This window comes from Temnothorax longispinosus, chromosome 8 (genome assembly GCF_030848805.1).
Source record: "Temnothorax longispinosus isolate EJ_2023e chromosome 8, Tlon_JGU_v1, whole genome shotgun sequence".
Lineage (NCBI taxonomy): Eukaryota > Metazoa > Arthropoda > Insecta > Hymenoptera > Formicidae > Temnothorax > Temnothorax longispinosus.
This window is the reverse complement of record NC_092365.1, coordinates 20,014,304-20,034,717: the sequence shown is the minus strand read 5'-3', so window position 1 is coordinate 20,034,717 and position 20,414 is coordinate 20,014,304. Positions and strand designations below refer to the sequence as shown.

The 20,414-nt window shown below is 36.5% G+C and overlaps 1 protein-coding gene across 2 annotated transcripts in view; it reads left to right on the top strand.

Moving 5' to 3' along the window:
• Window positions 1-20,414, top strand: part of LOC139817318 (zwei Ig domain protein zig-8) — a 126,419-nt gene that overhangs the window by 38,035 nt on the left and 67,970 nt on the right. For both annotated transcript variants that reach the window (XM_071785305.1, XM_071785302.1), the window contains exon 2: window positions 19,048-19,125. The gene's annotated coding sequence lies outside the window, so the exon portion shown is untranslated. The remainder of the gene's footprint in view (window positions 1-19,047; window positions 19,126-20,414) is intronic.

The following is a 20,414-nucleotide window of genomic DNA, read 5'->3' as shown; positions in this document are numbered from 1 at the left end:
TTACGTACGATAAGTGCCACTAGAAGTGAAATTTCCGTAAAGAAAATATTATATCTGTGTACTTGAAGAACTTGAGCAGTTTTATATGTAAAATTTATCTACTTATTTTAGATGGAAGCCCAAAATAAACTGAGATATATAGTTCCTAAACTAAACAGATAAATATGTTATATGACATTCCTGCAAATATATTTGCGAAAATTACTTCAGCCATATATACATGTATATTTGTTATCTTGTCCAAAGTACAATATATTATTAATTATATACATATATAGAATAAATTGTAATAATAAATTTTTAATGCAAGCATTTTAAATCAATCAACATTTTACAAAGCGCAGATTATTTTAATACACATTTTTTTAAATTCTTTTTTTAAACTGTTGAATTGTATGCACATTTCTTATCCACTGTTTAGAATACCCTATTTTTCCTGTTCGAAGCAAAAGATTGCCTGGCGCCACGATGTCGCGCCAGAAAGAACTCTGTATCGCACGAATGAATTAAATTCGAATTCAATAATGTTTCTAGCTGTTTATGCAAATTACTAGGTAGTTTTTCTTAATGAAGACAAATAATTGAAAAGACAATTTAAAAAGACATCAAAATTACTCAACGTACATCCTTATCAAAATAATGCAATGCATATGTTTCTATGTAAACAATACCAATTTGCGAAATAATTACAAGCATGTTGTTATGATTATATAATTGTATTATTACGCAAAGCGTTAAATTAACAACTCAATTCAGCTTCAAATTATATCTCAAAATAGTTGCTTCAATAAAAAATCATTAAAAACCCGTAATATTGTAAACTGAATTGAAATATTGCTTCGCAATTTTAAAAAATTATGCGATAACAAAGGCTCTAAAATTCTGCGGCCATACATCATACAAGGGATGGAAAAACACGCATCCGTAATTACTAGCGAGACCGAGGGGCGATAGGATTAAAGTCCCCGTATAGCGCTTTCTACATCGAGATTGGTTGCGTTAGATGCACGTGAGTGCGTCAAACGTCGAGCACCGATTGTATCTCTTTATGTAGTACGGTACGTTACATTAGGAGGCAACGCGGATATGCCGTGCGGTGAACCCACATTGAATGTTGCTTCCTGCCAGCGCTCTGCTAGCGCGATGACCGTTGTTTCGCAGAGCTTGCTGTTAAATCCGCCCGTGTCTCGAAATGTAAATCAATGTTCGTCAGCGTAACTAATATACCGTGCAGTAGCGCGATGACGCAGACACTTTCGTCGACGAATTGATTCAACGTAGCTGAAACTATCGTATGCTTAAACAGCGCACCTCTAGATCGTAATTATAAATTGCGATATACTACAAAGTATCAATAAAATAATAAAAATAATAAAATAATAAATATCTTTCTTTTGCTGCATCAGCTATTTAATACCCAGAAATTATCTAAATTTCTCAAAAACATAAATTTATAGAAGAAATTTGAAGAATCTGTGTACATGATATTAAGAATATTAAACTCTGTGAAATTATTAAGTAATCCATAGCAAGCCCATCATATTTCCCTTCCAACTAGGTATATTCCTGTTAATAATAATGACACACATTTCACTTATTTGATCTAAATCAAATTGTCCGCATGCATTCTATGATGCATTTCTACGTTACACGTACGTCCGAATTATGTTAAATCAGCATTCGTGTACTCTATTATACATATCCGTCGAGTCAGGAAGTAAGCAGGAATTAATTCTCAGCGTACATTGTCGCTTCTCTATTTGCGGGAAGCGGATGGAAGAGCGTGAACGCGTAAAACAGAGGAATTCGAGCGGCGATTAAACCAAAAGCACGCTTGCAGATAAATTTTCTCCTCCTGCCTGCAGGCATTAAAGGGTAAATTAAGTTAAACTCTGAGGATTTAATTAGTTGTGCGCGTGCAGAGTACGATGCAGAGTACTTTTATACGATGATTGCCTTTTGCGTAATGGTCATTCGTGAATGCTGGATATATAACCGAACTGGACAAACAGACATAGATGTAGAACGATCACAGTAGTTAGCTGATGTATGCAGTTAGCCGAAAAATTAGATTTACTCATGCAAGCAAGAAACTCTCGGAAATTATCGGTTTATTCTAAAACGGCGCTTTTAAGAATAATTCGGTAGTTTTACGTTTGTCGGTCGACTTGGGCCGTATCTTAACGAAGTTAAGTGTGGTCAGGGTCGCATGTTATTGCTTAGCGAATAAATGTATTTTTGTTTGTATAGATAAATGAACAATAATTATTTCTTTCTTATGAAGATATTGGCATGTCATGCTTAATATTTAGAAATCCTTTTGCTTGATATTATTTTCATTGATTTGAAATTTAATAGCTTGATTTTACCTGCACAATAAATACATAAAACATTAATATTATAATAAACATTACATTATCATGTTAAAAATAAATGGTCTTAATTTACAATTTGATTCATGGTTATAAAATTATAGGAATTCAGGCTAATGTTTTTTTGATTGCACGTTACAGTTTCCCTAGACTCATTAATAATAACATATCATTAATTAATATATATTTTTACCAAAATGACAACGCCTTTAGTACGTAGCTTATTCTCATGAGCGCCATAGAGTTCATGATGTCTTGGAAATAATTGTGTTACGATGCTTAGTCCGATTGCATTTCTCTCACAACAGAGACACAAACAGCTTACATAAACTATAGCGCACGGTAGCGTCCCTTTGTAAGAGAACTCCAGATAATTATATCCCTGTCCCGCGACTACACTTTGCTCCATAGATAAGTACGTGGGCGAGTTCAGGTGGGAATATCTTCCTAGTCGCATTGTGTATCACAACGGCATGCTGGTAACGCTTCTCTGTGTATAACGAATAAGTTTACTCGCGACATGAGCATAGGCGGATGACTTTCGGCAGATAGCTTAACACGACTAGCCACTCTCGACTTAGTAACGTGGTGACGAAAAACACCCTTACAAAATGCTTTCACACAAATAACTGTCAAGCTTCCTAATTTTAATTAAATTCGACACAATGTGTCGATCGATTTTATCAGAATTTAATAAAAATAAGAATACACGATTTATAAAATATCGAATTAACGCGATGATATTTAAATTCGCTAACCCTGATCAAGTAACGCACATATTTAGCTGGTCGTAAAAGTTGATCGATATACCGATCGCTCTGAGAACTTCCATCGGAAACCCCTGGTTTTATGGTGATGTCCCGAGGAACTTTACGTCCCGACTACGAGGCTTTTTGCATTTGCGAAATCTAATCATGCGCATTCGTTGTCGCAAACATAAAACCAGTGTTACTTACTTGAAAGCGACTTTTTTTATCGTCGAATTTGCCTAATGTCGTCATGAGACTTTGAAAATCGAAATCTAGACACAAGTGTACACTTTTGGCGAAATAGGAAAAGAAATGCGCTGGAATCAATTGGTATGCGAAATACGAGACTCATAAGAGAGTCAGAAGACAGCGCACGTCTCGGATTTTATGACACTGTTGCATAGCGAGCTGCAGCTTCGTCAATCTTCAGAATGAAGTACGAGTGTAATTGAGGACACGAATAAGGAAAAACGCGCAGAACGATCGCGATTCTGAAACGATGGAATTAATGCAGCGCAAAATCGAAAGGCATCTTAAGTTAAATCGCATTGTTATCATTTTATGAACTGCCGCGTAACTCACAATTAATTACCGAAGTTAAAAAGGAATGTCCGGCGCCATTTCAGACGTTATTTCAGAGAAAGGCGGCGCTCTACTCTCATCTATTCTTTTTTTGCTATCACGAAACATTCTCTCCGCCCTCGTCTATTCTTTCAACGAGCTACGATTACCCGAGTGATTACCTCAATCTTTCTTTAACGAAAGACTAGGAACGGCTAAAAGACTTCCACGTCCAAAATTCACCAATTACGAATGTCGAGTTTGGAATAAAAAGACTCGTCAGCTGGGGACGGACTTTCAGCTCTCACGTTACACGCTCTTTCATGAATTCTTATGGACACATTCTTTTAAGTTTTAATTGAATCAAAGTTTTCGCGGGAAACCGAGCACGCGATTCCTTCGCCACAACGTATGTCTCTTCCCTTTTGCCTTCTGGTATTTATACGCAAACTTTATGATATACTTAAGTCCTTGTAATTATATTAGCTCGGCAATTAGCAAGAGATTCATTTTTTTTATACCAAAATTTTCAACTTGATTAAAAACTTTAAAGAAGAATAGATCCAATATCGTAATTAATATCGTATAATATTGTAATTAATATTATACTGATCCAATATTGAAATTAATATTGTACAATGTTCATTAATTTGATAATATATCTCACTTTTCCACTCATATTACGCCATTGAAATATTAGATGATTTGATTTTTTAGAGGAGAATATTTGTGGAATGTGCTAACAATATAATAATTAGACACGACCATCATCAAGAAATCGTATCATCGAGAGCATCGAAATTGAAATTCCGCGACGACTGCCATCTTAAACGTTTGATTCGTGATGGTATTTCAATAAACTCGACGCAGAGTGACTTGGCGCGAACAACACGTTCCATCGATGAATATCGACGTCAGAATGCACAGGTGATTTATCTTATACATAGATACATACATATATACACACACATATATGTCGTCACAAACACAGTGTTCAATATTGCGGGAAAAGTTAATCTACAAAATTCTCGAAGACTACTCTTATTAGTATTACGAAACGACGAAAATATAACCGACATATACATCCATGTTAACAAAAAAACATAAATAAAACGTACACATGTACATATCTATAACTATGAACGTTTCGATAAAGTCCTTCGTTCAAGTTGTTGTCGATCGATGAAAGGCGTACACCACCCTGGGTTACCTATTGGGAATGTCGACCTCCGCGATACTCTTCGTGTTCGAGGATAACGAAAGTATCGTGGCGGATGCTTTCCTGCGCGTCTCCCATAGCCACACCATTAATATCGATATCGATCGTGAATTTTAAATATCGAGGTGCACTAGCTCCTCAGAAGAAAACACGGTGTAAACCAGTTAAGCGCTGTATTTCCGTGATGTACGATCAAGCTTGCGCAAAGTGAACTTGCATTATTCCTTTCATATATGTATGTTACATCTCGCGCTTAATAACGAAAGCAAGCGAGTTTTATCCCGTAATTTGAAAATGGGGAGAAAAGAAGCGGTACGTTTGCGAATATATGTAGCGTTCTTCTTCGTACGTATAAAGATTTATACAAAACAGTTTCATTAGGAGACCTCTTCGTTCTGCGATACCCACGGGGCAAAGTCATTATAGAACGTAAATTTGAATTGATGGCGCTTCTCGCTTGGCAAAAGGAACGGTCCGTATGATCACGGAGAAAAACAAGTTACGTACGGCGACACGTTCCGGCATTACGAGCCATAATACTTTCGATAGAGGAGATGGTTGGGAAAGGCCTCGCTATGTACCGCATTATGGTTTAACGGCACACAGATAACGGCTCACCGGTTACTACAAGTTGTAAAAGCAGGACACTTTAAAAGCTTCTCGAAAGTCAGTGCGCTCGGATATCCCGTCTTCCTCTCCGCCTCTCCGTATCTCGTAAGGCTATATACGGTTGCCCTGTAACTTATTTAGTGCAGAACGTTGCTCGCGCGTCTTGCGATAACATACACTCGCCAAACCACGTTAGGTGCTTGCCGACACTTGTGCAAAACGCTCGATTTTTTTATGCAGCCGTTAAAGAAGCGCGAGACTGCAGTCTCTGAATATCTGCGGAAAGACGTTCGCCGGATCTCTCTCGGGCAAACCTTCTTCCAGCAGAGGTGATACATACTATATGCGACGCTTTTGCGTCGCTGTATGAAAACTTTTCAAAAAAAACGCACCTATAGATAATAATGAATTACAATAAGAAAAATAGGCGATTTTATCTTTATTTTTTTTTACCGCCGTGTTTCAGTCTCAAACTGATCTTCGTGATCGTCTCGGTTCATTATAATGAACTCTTCAAAGCAATTTTTGATTGAATTTCAAGCTAAAACTTAATACGCGAAGACAACTTGTACATCCAGTAAAGCGAAACCATTTATAGACGCTTGGAGTATCGCCTCCATGGAGTACCTACATCACGCCTGGTACATGAAAGCTCGCTTTGAAGGGGTTTCACGTCAGCCTTTACGCGATATCCGTAATGCGCGCACACATATGTGCCTTCTAAGGTCGCAGGGGGACGTTTCATAGCGATCCACACCATAGACTTCCCGCCGGGTTTATCTACATTGCCTCCCGCGATCGGTATCCGACACACCCGAATGGTTTTCGATCGAGCTCTGTACCATTATCCGCAACGCGACCGTTCGCGGGTACGATTATATCTCCCAGGAAGCGACATCCAATTTTGCGTTGTGGCTTGGTGCGAAAGAACGTCTTCGGGCGCTCGCATGAAAAGCGCGGTAGATTACAGATTTGCGTCGTCGGGGAGCAAATATCTATTTCGCTATATTGCCATATTACAAGCATTATTTTCAGGATACGATGGCGTAAGCTACTTTCTCGAATGGGCAATCACGGACCGCGCTTATATCATAATGTCTTGTAACATTCTCATTCAAACATCAATTTCTTTTGCTTTCTAACTCAAACTCCATTATCACGTGTGTAATGACGTCACGTTATTGATCGCAAATAATATTGCAATATCAATAAATAATAACCGATTAACCAATGACTGGAATTTTGAAACTCTGACAGCAACGTAAAAGAATAAAGTTACATTGATATTTACGTAAAAAGCGATATGACGGACAAGCATTTTTGAAGAAAAATGAAATAAAATTTTTGCTTAGAATTCAAATAAAACAACGGAGCGCCGGGTCCTAAGACTAATCTAATTTAATGAAGTGAAACGTACGGTGTGAAAAAGGTAAAATATTTGCATGAATGTACAAGGAACATTCGCGAAAGCACATGAAAGCGTTCATCGATCGCCTGCAACGTATGTAAATCTCGCCTAATGTCAGAGCAGCTAATCCATCCGCAAAGCAAGCAAAGCATTGAGAGCATGAATGAGAAAGCGGTTACCAAGGTATACACATTGATTTTAAAGAGACATTGATATAAGAGCCGGTGCGTTTTCTGTAAATAAATAATATCGTGTTTTATCTTTACTTGGAGAAAATAAATGCAGAAACAAATATTTCTCTCTTTTTTAAAAACAACGACAGCAAAAAGATAACCATAAAATACATATTATTGTCATAATGAATGCAGAAAGTTCAGTGCGAAATTTGTCACTTTGCGTCGTCTCCTAACAGCATTACCCGCATAATTTCGCAAAAAAGTTCACAAATAGACGTAGCTGTTTAAGCGAGAAGAAAATTTCTTGTTATTTAATTGTTACAGAAAACTTGATGTACCAAATTGCGACAAGAAAGAGAGAAAGAAGACGCGATGTGGAAAGTTAGAGATGTTTCGCGATTCCTTTCATTTTAAATGAACAATAGCCGAAAAGACGTAGTCATCCTGTCACATAAAAGATCGTTGTCTACCGGCGACAGGGTATCTGTTTCGAGAAAAAGCAACTTATCCGCAATGCGGTTCAACGCGAAATACGTACAATACCGTAACAGAACTGGCAAAAACAAATTGATGACAGAATTAGCGCTAGCTATTTAATAACATCGAAAATCATGTTATATCTATCTTATAAGCCTGCTCCGCTGCCATTTCACTTCGGTAATTTATTTATTGAAAGAGCACTATCCATTCATGTATCGGATTGCGCTCTATTTCCCCACGGTGATGTTGAAGCGCCGAGGAAGATATATCTTCCGCTGAAAGTTTTCCATCTAGTCGCCTCACCTATCCGCTATTATTGTGTCAACCATTTTCTGGCAGTCCTATCAAGGCGAGAGCTCTTAATCTTCGAACACTCGTCGGGAGACGACGAGCTAACCTCGCTCGTATCTCTACGTCTGTTTACGTGCGCAAAGGGGGAAAAAGGTAGAAACGTTCGCGTTTGTCTTGTTCCTAGTTACCACCATGATAGTTACGGTAAAAAGGGCACATAGAGAATGCAGTAAAGGGGAAGGCATTTGTAGCGGGATTTCGCGTCTGCGTTTCTACCGAGATTGGCTTCGAGGAATAAACGGAGGACAAATCCGGCGACTAACGATGGAGATTGTTAGGATAAATAATAATGAAACAGCTCCTGATGATTGAGAAAATGACCTTACATAAATCTATATTTTGATATAGAGAATATATAAGTCTTCACTGAGAGAAATAAATGATCGGACGATCATTCGAAAATTAACAAATAGATAATCCGATAACTTTCAATCGGAATTATAAAAAGCCGATCAAGGCCAAAATAATATCTGATCAATCATATCATTGATAATTGGATATCATTGATCGGACATTATTTTGGCCTTGATCGGCTTTTTATAATTCCGATTAAAAGTTATCGAATTACCCGTTTGTTAATTTTCGAACAATTGTCCGATTATTGAAACCTGAATTTTTCTCTCAGTAATTATTATAAAAAGTATTAAAGCAAAATGGAGAAATCCGAAATGGGGAAATTAAAATCTTTTAATTTTTTATTAAACTTTATGAATTACACAGATCCTTTTACCAATTAACAAGCAATCCTGAGGTTCTATTAAAACCCACCACACAGAGACGTCACTCAACATAAAATTTAAAAGATAAAAAAGATATAAATAATTGCTTGGTCGTCGCGCGTACATTCACAGGCATGGTCGAGTTATCGCTGTACTTCTGCGAGAGACGTGCAGGAAGACGATGCGCTATGAATCAACGACCGAGAACGATTGCGTATAATGGTTCTGGCAGGTTACTGCGGCCAATTGGGTGAACCAATATGGTATTTACACAGTTAAATTGGTTGACCCAATGAGCAAAGAGCAACTATCGCGGCTAGGTCGACCAATATTCAAGCACGCAAAGTTTTGAGTTCGTCCGAATAAAATTTCACTTCGGATCAAACTGATAATTTCAGTGAATGAAGGAACATTTTATATATAAAATTGTACATATAAATATTAAAAAGTACCCGGTTAATTCTAGTAATAAAATCTTGATGGGAGTATCTGAGCTGAGGCACCGGAGCCGAAAAGGCATCGGTGGGGAATCTTCCCGTATTACGACAATCTAATTCACCTATACTTATACCACTACGGCTAGATTCGATTTCGTACTGTCGAATCAAATGAGAAGTCGTGACTCTCGAGACCTTCATCGACCTCATTCTCGTTGAATTGGGTCAGTAACTTTCTCAACCTCCCTGAGTACTTTTTAACCACGTCTGAGAAATTTTTCGAGATGTAATTGTTCGAGTTGTAATGAAAGAAAAAGAAAAAGAGCATAGAAAAATCAAATTATTATTTATGAACTAATTAATAATTAATTTAAAACTCAAATATATCGAAACCAAACATAGAAACTCGACTATGCAGTAATTAAAACACAGTAATTAAAATACTTTTTAGAGTTAATTATATCCGAGTTTTTACGTAAAAGCTCTTAATGAAGGTTAAATAAATAGCTTTTCTTCTAATGTTTCTTCATGTTTATATTTAAAATATCTGTAGTAGCTATTTTATAAAATGGACCTCAGGTCTCCGAGTGAATGGTCACTAGATGACCACACCCTTTCACCTAACCTAACCTAGCTATTTTATAAACAGTTGCATTCTAGTAAATATTAATTTATATATGCAGTCACATTTTAGAGTTAATATCAAGCTAAGAAAGATTTAATGCATATAAGAGGTAATACACAACATGTAGACTTGATATTCCATTTATAATGTAATATGGTAACGAATCGTTTTGTATGCGTGCGAAAGAATAATGCGTGGCAGTTTGTCCATCTAACCGGTAGACTGAAAGGAGGTATATGGAGAAATATGGAAAAAGGAGGATACGCCGCGGTGTTGTCAACGGTTTGTTCTAGAGCGAACGAATCATCTCATCCCTCTGGGACGATGCGTCTGGTGAATATATTTGCAAAATAGAATTATCATCGATGGAAGTTATACATTGCTACATACGAAAACTGTCGGAGTTTTAAATAAAATATTTAATTTTGAAATTCGATGAAAAGTTTTCCAGAATGAAAGAGAAAGAGAGAGAGAGATAGAAAGAAAGAGAGAGAGAGAGAGAGAGAGAGAAATACTATTACTAATATATTATGCTTACACTCAGAGAAATGGACAGTTAGTACAAAAATTAACAAATGGATAATCCGATATTTTTAATCGGAATTATGAATAGCTGATCAATTATTAATAATATCTGGCTATCATTGATTGGACATTATTCTAATCTTGATCGGCTTTTCATAATTCCGACTAAAAATATCGGATTATCCATTTGTTAATTTTTGAACGAACTGTCCATTTCTCTGAGTGTAAAATATATTCAAATTTCTGGATACATAAAATACTTACAATTAGTCAATAAGTAAGGTAAGCCAAAACGTGTTGCTTGAAACATTTGTTGTAAGTTATAAAAATATTACAAGAAGAAAACAGGAGATATAAAAATCATAATCGCGATACTACTAATTGTCCGTGTAATAAATTATTGAGCGTTCAATAAATATGTATCAAATTACTCGATTAAAATTACATTAATTTTAATTCAATTAACGAAAACATGTTTGTGTGCTGCTGAAGCTCTAAATTTTACGCAACTGATAATTAAATGAAAATGGGGAAACAATTGCGTATATCACGAGAATTAAGTTAGTTTGCCACAGAATTGTCGCATGTTAAACTTCATTGTTAATTAATCTCTTTTAATAAACAACTTTTTGATATTTGAAAAATACAAATAAATAAATAAAGAAATTGCTTCCATTAAATCAAAATTTAATTCGTAACATATGTACAAACAATACTTATAATTGATTCGAATAAACTCCGTTTTTGTACAGATTAATTAAGAATAAATTTAATTGTACTCATTAGTATATTGTATATATAACATCTAAGGCCATGTACGATAAAGAAAAATATAGTAAAATATCTAGATATATTAATTTTTTTAATTAGAAAAAATCATCTACTTTATAAAGAAAGCTGAATTTAATATTATCGAGCACAACAATAAAAAGAATGAAATGAAAGTGCTTAAAACAAAGTAACCGTCGGTTCCTAATATTTCCGAGCTTACCAATTACGAGGTACCCGTTTTTCTTACTTTGGTCGAACAAGAGATCCTGAAATACAAGACGCGAAAGCGAATTTATATCCCTTCCAGAACTCCGCGTGGCGGTCCGAGTGCTCGGAGAAAAATAATTAACCCGCCGGTCTTCTCTCTCTCTCTCCTCTCTTTTCGAATCGAGTACCTCGTTGACAACAAAAATTATGGCCTGTGCCGCAAAGTAGCGTCGTCCTGTCCATGGGCTCTTTTCTACTCTCGTTACCGTTCGATACCTACAGCGTCACGTTCTAAGTTTTTGTTTCGTGCCGCACGGAGAAATTCCGCTCGTTCCGGCACGTTCCGCCGCGCGTTCCACCCGTTCTTTATTAGGACGCACATATATAACGTCTATCCAACAATTCGATAAAAATAGCTTCGGCAGTTGCCCACTATTCGCAGATATCCGGTCAGAGAGACATTTGTGAGTCGAGACGAAAGACTCTTCTCGGCTTATAAACTTTTTTAGGAACAATTTCTTGTCGGAAATCTAATTTATTTCCTTTTAGATACTCGTATCTAAAAGGAAATAAATGGCCATTCTGTTTCAGAAATAAAAAAATTTTATTTTGCTTGTTTAAGTGACCATTGTGGTTCTTCTCTCTGAGAACGTTCACGTGAATGCAGCTTACCCTCCACGAATTTTCCTAACAAAGTAAAATAATACCTGCGAAATGTTAAACTATACTTCTTTGTGTTGAACTTCTTCTAGCAGAACGAACTGCCTCTCTATCTTTCAAAAGCAACCTTCCATGTACTTCGTTCTGTATGTTTTATGGTTATTGTTAATGACTGATGCGTACAGGCCAATGCAATGTTACACGCGAATAATATTGTACGCATTGCGGGCCAGCATAATAAAGCATAATTGATATTGTTATTCATTATTAAAGCAACTGAGTTAATTAGAAGCGCAACGGAGATGTATCATTGTACCAGTACCATGATCGGAGTTCCGTACGCGTAACGTTACACAAATGATTATTGCGCTTAGATTCCTAAGTTTCCATAATTACCACGATAATCCTTCGATACATCCGCGATCAAACAAACAAGCCTTTCAATATTGAATAACTTTGGAAATATCGATATCCCTCTATCGAAATAACAGCCAGCGTATTTTCCGTTTTATCCCCCGGTATTTGTAACCGATTTAAAGAATCAATCATTCGGGACAGTTGCGACAGTTATCTAACTCAAAAATGGCGATTTTGCAGTCGCGATTTTTTATTCCCGTTGCAGCATATATATTTGCCCTCCCGCCCACCCCTACGAAGACAGACCGAAAATGTAGGTGTCCCTATAGATTACGTCACCGCTCGCGGTTGTTACGGGCAAGGGGCATTTTCCTATCTGCGCGCGTATGTAACTTTTCATACTCAGAGCGGCGGGCCGCAAAGCAAGATACGCGTGCGACCGCAGCCGCAAGCTGTAAGAGCGCCGTGTGCTTTTTTTTCGTCCTGCCTCTTTTTCCAACCGTTTCGTGAGATAATGACGATCTATGGTGGAAAGCGCTGCCTTCTCGCGAGTCGCGGTGCAACGGCGTATCAAGGAGCAATGCACACGCTACGTCGCATTGGGTCAGAACACGTCTGCGCGTGCTGCACACATTGCTAAAAACACGTTGCTGATCTATCAGCAGGCACTACAGGACCCGTGCTGACACGGATTTTTTTTTCTTTCTTTATCAGCCGGTTAACATGCACGAAAATGACGACTGACTCGAAAAACGCTACGGCCCTGTTGTATTAGGCGAGAAAATAGAACGGCAACGGGAGCATGTCGCACGTCGGATATACATCAGCGTAGTTACGTGGCTGATTATAGCTATTTCCCTTCGCCTTTCCCTCCCGCCTTCCATCACAAGGTTTTAACTTAGCGGAACGAAATGTCCGATAATTAAAAAAATAATCTGTACAACGCAATATATAGAATTATTCAATCTAAAAGTAACTTTTAGTTATACAAAAATATCCTTCGCCGACTATTTCCTCTTGATTAATCTATAATCTGATTCTATAATCACAACCTGACAATTACGCTGATTGACAAGTGACATTAGATCTTAGCAAATTTACTTTCATTATAATTTATAAATTTTGTTACGTTTGCGTCATATCTCCATTATCTATATTTTGGGAACATTTATACAACAGAGACGCGTATATTTCGAGTTGTAGTTTAGTTTCCAGAGAACACAGCTATAACAGAGAGATATAGTGCAGGCTCAGAATAATGTGGTCATAATTTTAGCATAATAGAAGATCATTAACAATGACAAAAATTTTTAATCAAAATTTATCGGTAAACTAATTAATAATTCACGTAAAATAATTTGACAAAAATATTAAAAATTGTAGTCATTTACTTTGCCATGCAAATTCAAAAATAATCGAAATGTTTTTTAGAAGTTTAATGAGTTTTTATACACGGAAAGAACGGTTTTGCTGAAGTATCTAAGCTAAATACAGATCTGAAAATAATTTTATTGCACCATCAAAATAATTATAGTAGGTCGTTGAAGTATGATAAATAATGCTATAAAAAAAATTTGACATTTTAGCAATTTAAGTTTTCTAATTCAGATCAGTTTGAGTGTTCTAATTACTTTGATGTGCAACAAAATTATTTTCAGATCTGTATCTAGCTAAATTTTTAGATACTTTAGCAAAACCGTTCTTTCCGTGTATGTATATGTTTCTTTTTATTAAACGACTTCCTATTAAAAATGCAATTTGCAAGCTCTCAGAGTTCTTATCAGTAATCGTTTGTCCTAATTGATTGCCGTACGGAGAACACATTCGGATAGTAAAATATGATCGGTAATTACGTGAACGAACGGAAGTTACAACGGCACAATCTTTCTCACGCGCGTGTACAGTCGCGCTCTAATGCAATTCCCTCGTTATCCCGCGGGTCTCTCGCGTTTCGTTCAATTCCAACGGGTTTTTTCAAATCTCCGCTAAAGACATCGACTGAACTGGGATTGCGGCACGGACGTGGAAAAACAAATCGTGTTACGCTGATTATCTGTGCCGAGTTCCGAAAACCAGAGGGAATATCGAACAGTGATGCGAGAGGACGACGATATGTGAGACCAATGCGTGATACGCAGAAAGAGAAAAATATTTCAAAAGCTACGAGTGTCGCGTATGAAAGAAATTTATTATGTCGTTGCCAAACATCAAAGCTATTTTTAAAAGGTAATTTGTAAGTCATTGAAAAAGATATCCTTAAGGATTCAAGTAAAGTACAGTCTAAATTAGAAGAATTTTATATTAGAAAATAACTATCTATTCTATATTAGATTAAAGTTCTCATATATGTAATCTCACGCAACTTTTGGCCGAATTTCATAATTTTTCAAATCATTCATTCGTAAAATCCGTTTATGGTTGAACACGAACAGGATTTTTCAATCATTCTTCACGGCCGATTTTTATAAAGTTTTCAACTCGATAAGTCAATCTACTTAACTCGCAAAAAAAGTTTTTTTTTTTATGATGTTAGGTCGCCAAAGCTTTTTTCCACTAACTTCACCGCTTCCTAAAAATGTTGAAACGCTTACAGATCGTTGGGTTTAACGTATTCCTCTTCATCGCTCCTAGAATAGAAATTTCAATCTTTCGGTATCGCGAGTCTCTCTCCTCGATTCGAGAGCAATGCCTGGAGGTATCGAATTTATTGAAATCTTCTTCCAGGTAAATTTATCACGTTTTATTCAATAATTTCCGCATTATTGTAGAATATTAAGCGTACTTAATATTCGTTTTTGAGATGCTCTCGACAATAGACATGAGAGAATATAGGCGAGAGAAGAATATTTAACATTTTTATATGTTTTCGAAGAGATTAGTCATACATCTTTTAATAATATCTATAAAATGCAAACAATTCATGCATATTTTGCCATTACGTGTTGACGTACAACGCAATAAATATTCACGATATTACGTGGCGCAAATATCGGCATAATGTTCAGCGAGAGAAGACATGACTAATCAAGAGAATTACAGTCAACGAGCTTATTCGATGAGATGAAAAATACTACACAGGATTGGAAAGTACGACCACTATGAATCGAAGATATATTTCCGAATCAGTGATCCGAAGATTACACGGCCGGTAAGCAGAACGGTTCCGACTTCTAAAAACTATCGTCAAAGCAAGCAGGCACCAAAGCCTCTTCTGACCAGTGGACTGTGCACTGTGCAGTCGGCACGACTCGACTGTTCGCGAATCGATTCAACCGTTTCTGTCTATCTCGCCATCTTCGTTTAGCTTGTCCACTTTTCTATTTACGCTATCGTTTACTTTGTGCTAGACAAAACAACAATGAGCAAGCGCAGAAACTCGCTTATTTTTCATGCCGCGCAATTCGGTATTCAGATATTCCTCTATTCCGATTTCCAGCTTGCTTTGTACCCTGAAAAACTAATATATTGCTTTTTTTATTAATACACTATATTCGTGTCACTAATGGTGGATAAAGAAGATCAAACATGGCATTGCAGACATATCAGAATCTTTATTATACGATTTTTCTCTGTGCCTCAAGAGACATAAAATATTCCTTCGATGTATTCGTTCTTTGTTGATCAACGGAATGTTTTAATAAAGATATCTAAAAAATACTCAAAAACGTTTCCCGAAGGTATACTCAATAAACGATGGCCGTTGTATCGATTACTGCAAAATATATCTTCCGTTCTCATTTTTTAACAAATGTGGATTTTGTAGAAAATTTATTGGATATTTAATGTAATATTTTACTCAACAATTTGCCTTAACTTAGTCGATCGGATAAACCTAATCCATCGTTGATTCCAATGCTGTTCCTTTTTACATTCGAACATTGTTTTTTAACGAATTTTGTATTTCAGTTTTAGTTTACTTTCTATTTGACTCAACAAAGCTATGTGAATAGCAAAACGTTTCTGCAATTTTTCCTTTGTACTTCCTATTCTTTGTATATTATTTATTCTTCGTATTTCTATTATTCCGATTTTTTATATATTCTTTACGTAGATAAAAGAACCATAAATTTTTTTATTGCGCGAAAATAACGTCACTATGCTATTTTACATTATTTTTTTAATTGTATATTAAATTGTATATAAAGTAGATAATACAACCGAAAAAAGAGTGATTTTATAGCTGAAAGTAAGTCGAAATAGAATAAGTTTTTTTCTAATAATGCCTTATTTTCGAGAAAAAGGACGAAAAAAAACCCCTTGAACAATTAAATAAAAAATTATTCTTAAATTCGAAGAATTAACTTAATTCGCAAAATACAACTTTGCATATGCAAAATGACAAAACGGTCAATATTTTCAATATAATATTCCAACTAAATATGTAAGAAATACATGTGTAAAAACTAAAATTATTTTTATTATCTCACACAAATTCACTCGTTTATCTAAAAAGTCAATTGACATGAATTAGTTACTTCTAATAATAGACAAACCATACATAATGTTTGTAGCAAAAACCATAACGTCAAATATCAGTCAAATGCACACGTACTCGAATAATTTTCAAAGTTCTTTTTGTCAAAAACGAGGTCTTATTCAACAAAAATTAATTTTATTATTTCGATTTATTTTTAACAATAGGATCACCCTCTTCCCGGTTGTAACATATATTTTGACTTACCTTTGTAAAAAAAGAGAAAATAGAAACGTGAAAGAAAAAAGCATTGTACCATAAAAAACCTATCAAAATTATGGATGAAAATTGAAAGTATTGGACGCTCGTGTATGTTTAAAGGAAAACCTGTACTTCGTAGAAAATATAATACGCACAGCAGCAAGCCAAACATGTCGCAGTATTATTCCCAACCAGCCCACTCCTCGCCAATCAGCTCACTGCTGCTCCATGGGTGCGAGGAAATAATAAAAGGAAATGAAACTGGCTGGCTGTGAGACGGCGAGAGAAATGGAAAATAGTTTGCCAAAGGGAATATAGGTCACGGCCCTATGTAAATCAATGAGATTGAATTTGTCCCAAGCAATAAGCAAAATAGATGATCTAATTAAAACCCACATATATATAAATTACGTCCATATCTCTAGAAAAAATACCCAAGAAAACATCTCGTAATTGTTCCATATTCGCAAACTTCGACATATTATTACGGATCTTATTTCTATAGTTAAACGAAAATACTTTGTAAAAACATGAAAACAATTAACGGTTTAATAACTTCGAAAAGATCTACCTTCTGTGCGTGACAACAATTTTATAATAATACATTATAACTCATTTGTGTAAAAACATACGAGTAAAATGCAACACAACGTATATATTTGAGAAATAATGTCGTCTTTGAAATAAAATCGAATAAATGCAACAAAGGGACACTGTATTCCTTTGTTAAAGTTTCCACCATAAAGTACATGCATTTAAATCATACTAAAACAGACGAGCAATCCAAGCAGCGTAAGGATTACCTTCGCAAGAACATCCAATAACTTTGTTCAAAGTCTAATTCTTTTATCCCGCGATTTTAAAGCTTCCAGACAAATGCTCCAATTTATTGGCATTAAAGAAGATAATAAGAGGATTGCGATATGTAGAGAATCGATCATATTACGATAAAGATCAACACTAATCATATCTTTTATAAATGATAAAGTTATTTTGTGAAATTGCAGATTTAACGAAACACGGTGTATATAGACATATATCTAATGTCTCTTTCAATAATTACGATAATGCGATAATTAAAGTATCGCGTTAAGATCGGTTTAACAAATCCCACGTGAAATACGACAATGCAAGACGCCCGTTGATGTATCCACGTACGTGATCTCATGACAATGAAATTAATGATGATTATGATACACGAGCAAATCCACCGTCTTTCGGTGAATCCATCTACGTAACACGCTGCGAGAGTACCACGGCTACTCAGCCCTGCGCTCTAAAAGTGGTCCATCAGAGAGTGCCGTAATAAGTTTACGCTTCTCCGTCAACATGGCAGGTTAAAGTTCACGGAAGCTAGATAGGTGCTGCTGAAAACGGTGCTTTTGGCTTAACATAGTTGCTATCAAGTACGACGTGCAGCTGTTTTAACAACCCATCACTATACGCGCCAATCTTGCTATTTAAAATTAGCAAATATTTTGTTAGTGTTAAGGTGAGTCGAGAGACACAGTAATACTACACAATAATACTCGTCGTAACAAAAATAGTGGCAATTGCGCGAAATCAGGCTTGAGAAAATTTAAAAACATTTCGGCCTAGCAAATTACCTTAAAGGTGATCTAAAAGTTCTCTCTACATTCAATCTTGACAGGGCCTCTCATCGTGACGTCAAGCGCGTCCTAGCTTAACAGCAAGATATATCGGACGGTCTGTATATATACGTAGCCGCACATAGTATATATGTATATACGTAGCCACATATCGGCGCAAAGGGGATACACACAGCTTTCGCCTGCCAATAATTTTTGCTGGAAGGATCTTGAAAGTTGGTACGAGCGACGTTGATTTATATCGAATGAAAAGTGGTTCTTTCTCCAGCGAATTAACGGCTGGATATAAATAGATTTACAATGTAGCCTCTCTCTCTCTCGTCTTTACGGAAGTCAAATATATAATTAAGAGTACTTTCTATTTGGCGCTCGTAATAACGCTTGTGAGTTTAACATTTGCTAAAGGACAAGGGTGAAATGATTCTAAGAGCGTCGCGAGCGCTAAATGGAACGTCGTACCCTAGATATCTTCACTTCGATATTAATTTTTCTATGTTTCCAACTTCGCGCTAATTGTCCATGCTTTTTTGTTGCAGTTAAATGGAATGAAGTGTTACATTTCGCCACGTACCATTGAGGAACATCCTAGAAAGTTCCACAATGTCCAGCATGCAGTGAGTAAAGCGTAAAGTATTCCATTAACACTCGGCTTTGCCCACTCGGGACACGCGGCGACATTTACGCATCGTGTATTGTCTGAAGTTTCGTCGAGGCCGCTAATGCGCGTATATGTGCGAACGGCTGGATGAATACAGATGCGTATCTACGTGATCGAAATTTCGTATGCCAGTTTATGCTCGATAATCAATGCGAAAGCGACTAATCAGTTACCCACCCGCACGCGACTCGCAAATTGTCGTTTGGAGTGGAGCGAATTTCTACAGCCGGTGGAAACGACGAATAAAAATGTGTCGGTACAAACGGTAGGATAATAAAGAAGGGCGTCCGACGTAACGAAGTTACGCCGACAAATCTTGTTAAAACTCGCGATGCGGAATTAGCACATTATGACTTGCAAATTTGCAAAATGCGAGCGCACCAAAAATAAATACGGCTAGATGTCCACGGTCGCATTTTCTCGGACGGGCGCGTAATTCTCCCTCAAGCGATGTTCAAATACGTCTCGCAAATCAAGATAAACGGATGAATGGTCATTCGCAATTAACAAACGCTCCTTTCCCAAGTCAGTTGCAGCGAGCTCTCTCGCGCGTTATTATCCGAATTGTTGATTTTATGAACGCGTTTAGGTACTGGCAACATTAATGTATACGCGATGGGAATATTATGCATACCCAAAACACGTATGCGTGCATATAAATATATACGTATATGTACATGCGTACGTAAATATGTACGAACGTGTTCGCAATCATTTCGTTCACGTATTTATGCAACGCCGCTCGTTCGCGGACGACTCTTGATTGATTATACCTGAGCCTGCCGCTAATTACTCAACGTAACATTTCGATTACCACACGCAACGGTCAACTACATCGACGTTCCAACTGATTAATATCAGTGTACTTAGATTAATGCACGACAAGAATGGTAACAACACGGAAGGCTAAATGTAATTAATTACTCTGAGATATAATTGCGTTTTTTTTTCTATTTTTTATATCATTTCCCATCATGGGACATTTGCATATGCTAAAGTATCGTGATCGATAATGTTGGTAATCATAATACTATGAAACGATAAATTTTTTTATGAAATTGTGCAATTAAGAAACCTCTCTGCGATACGGCCATAAAGACCGATTACGTTAATTGTTCGTATTAATGTATACATGTATTCTCGTACCTGTGCAGCGCTATATACTATATATATACATATATCCAGCGACTCTATCTAGATATATGTCGCACGTGTGCAACGCAATTCTACATCGGCATTACTAGG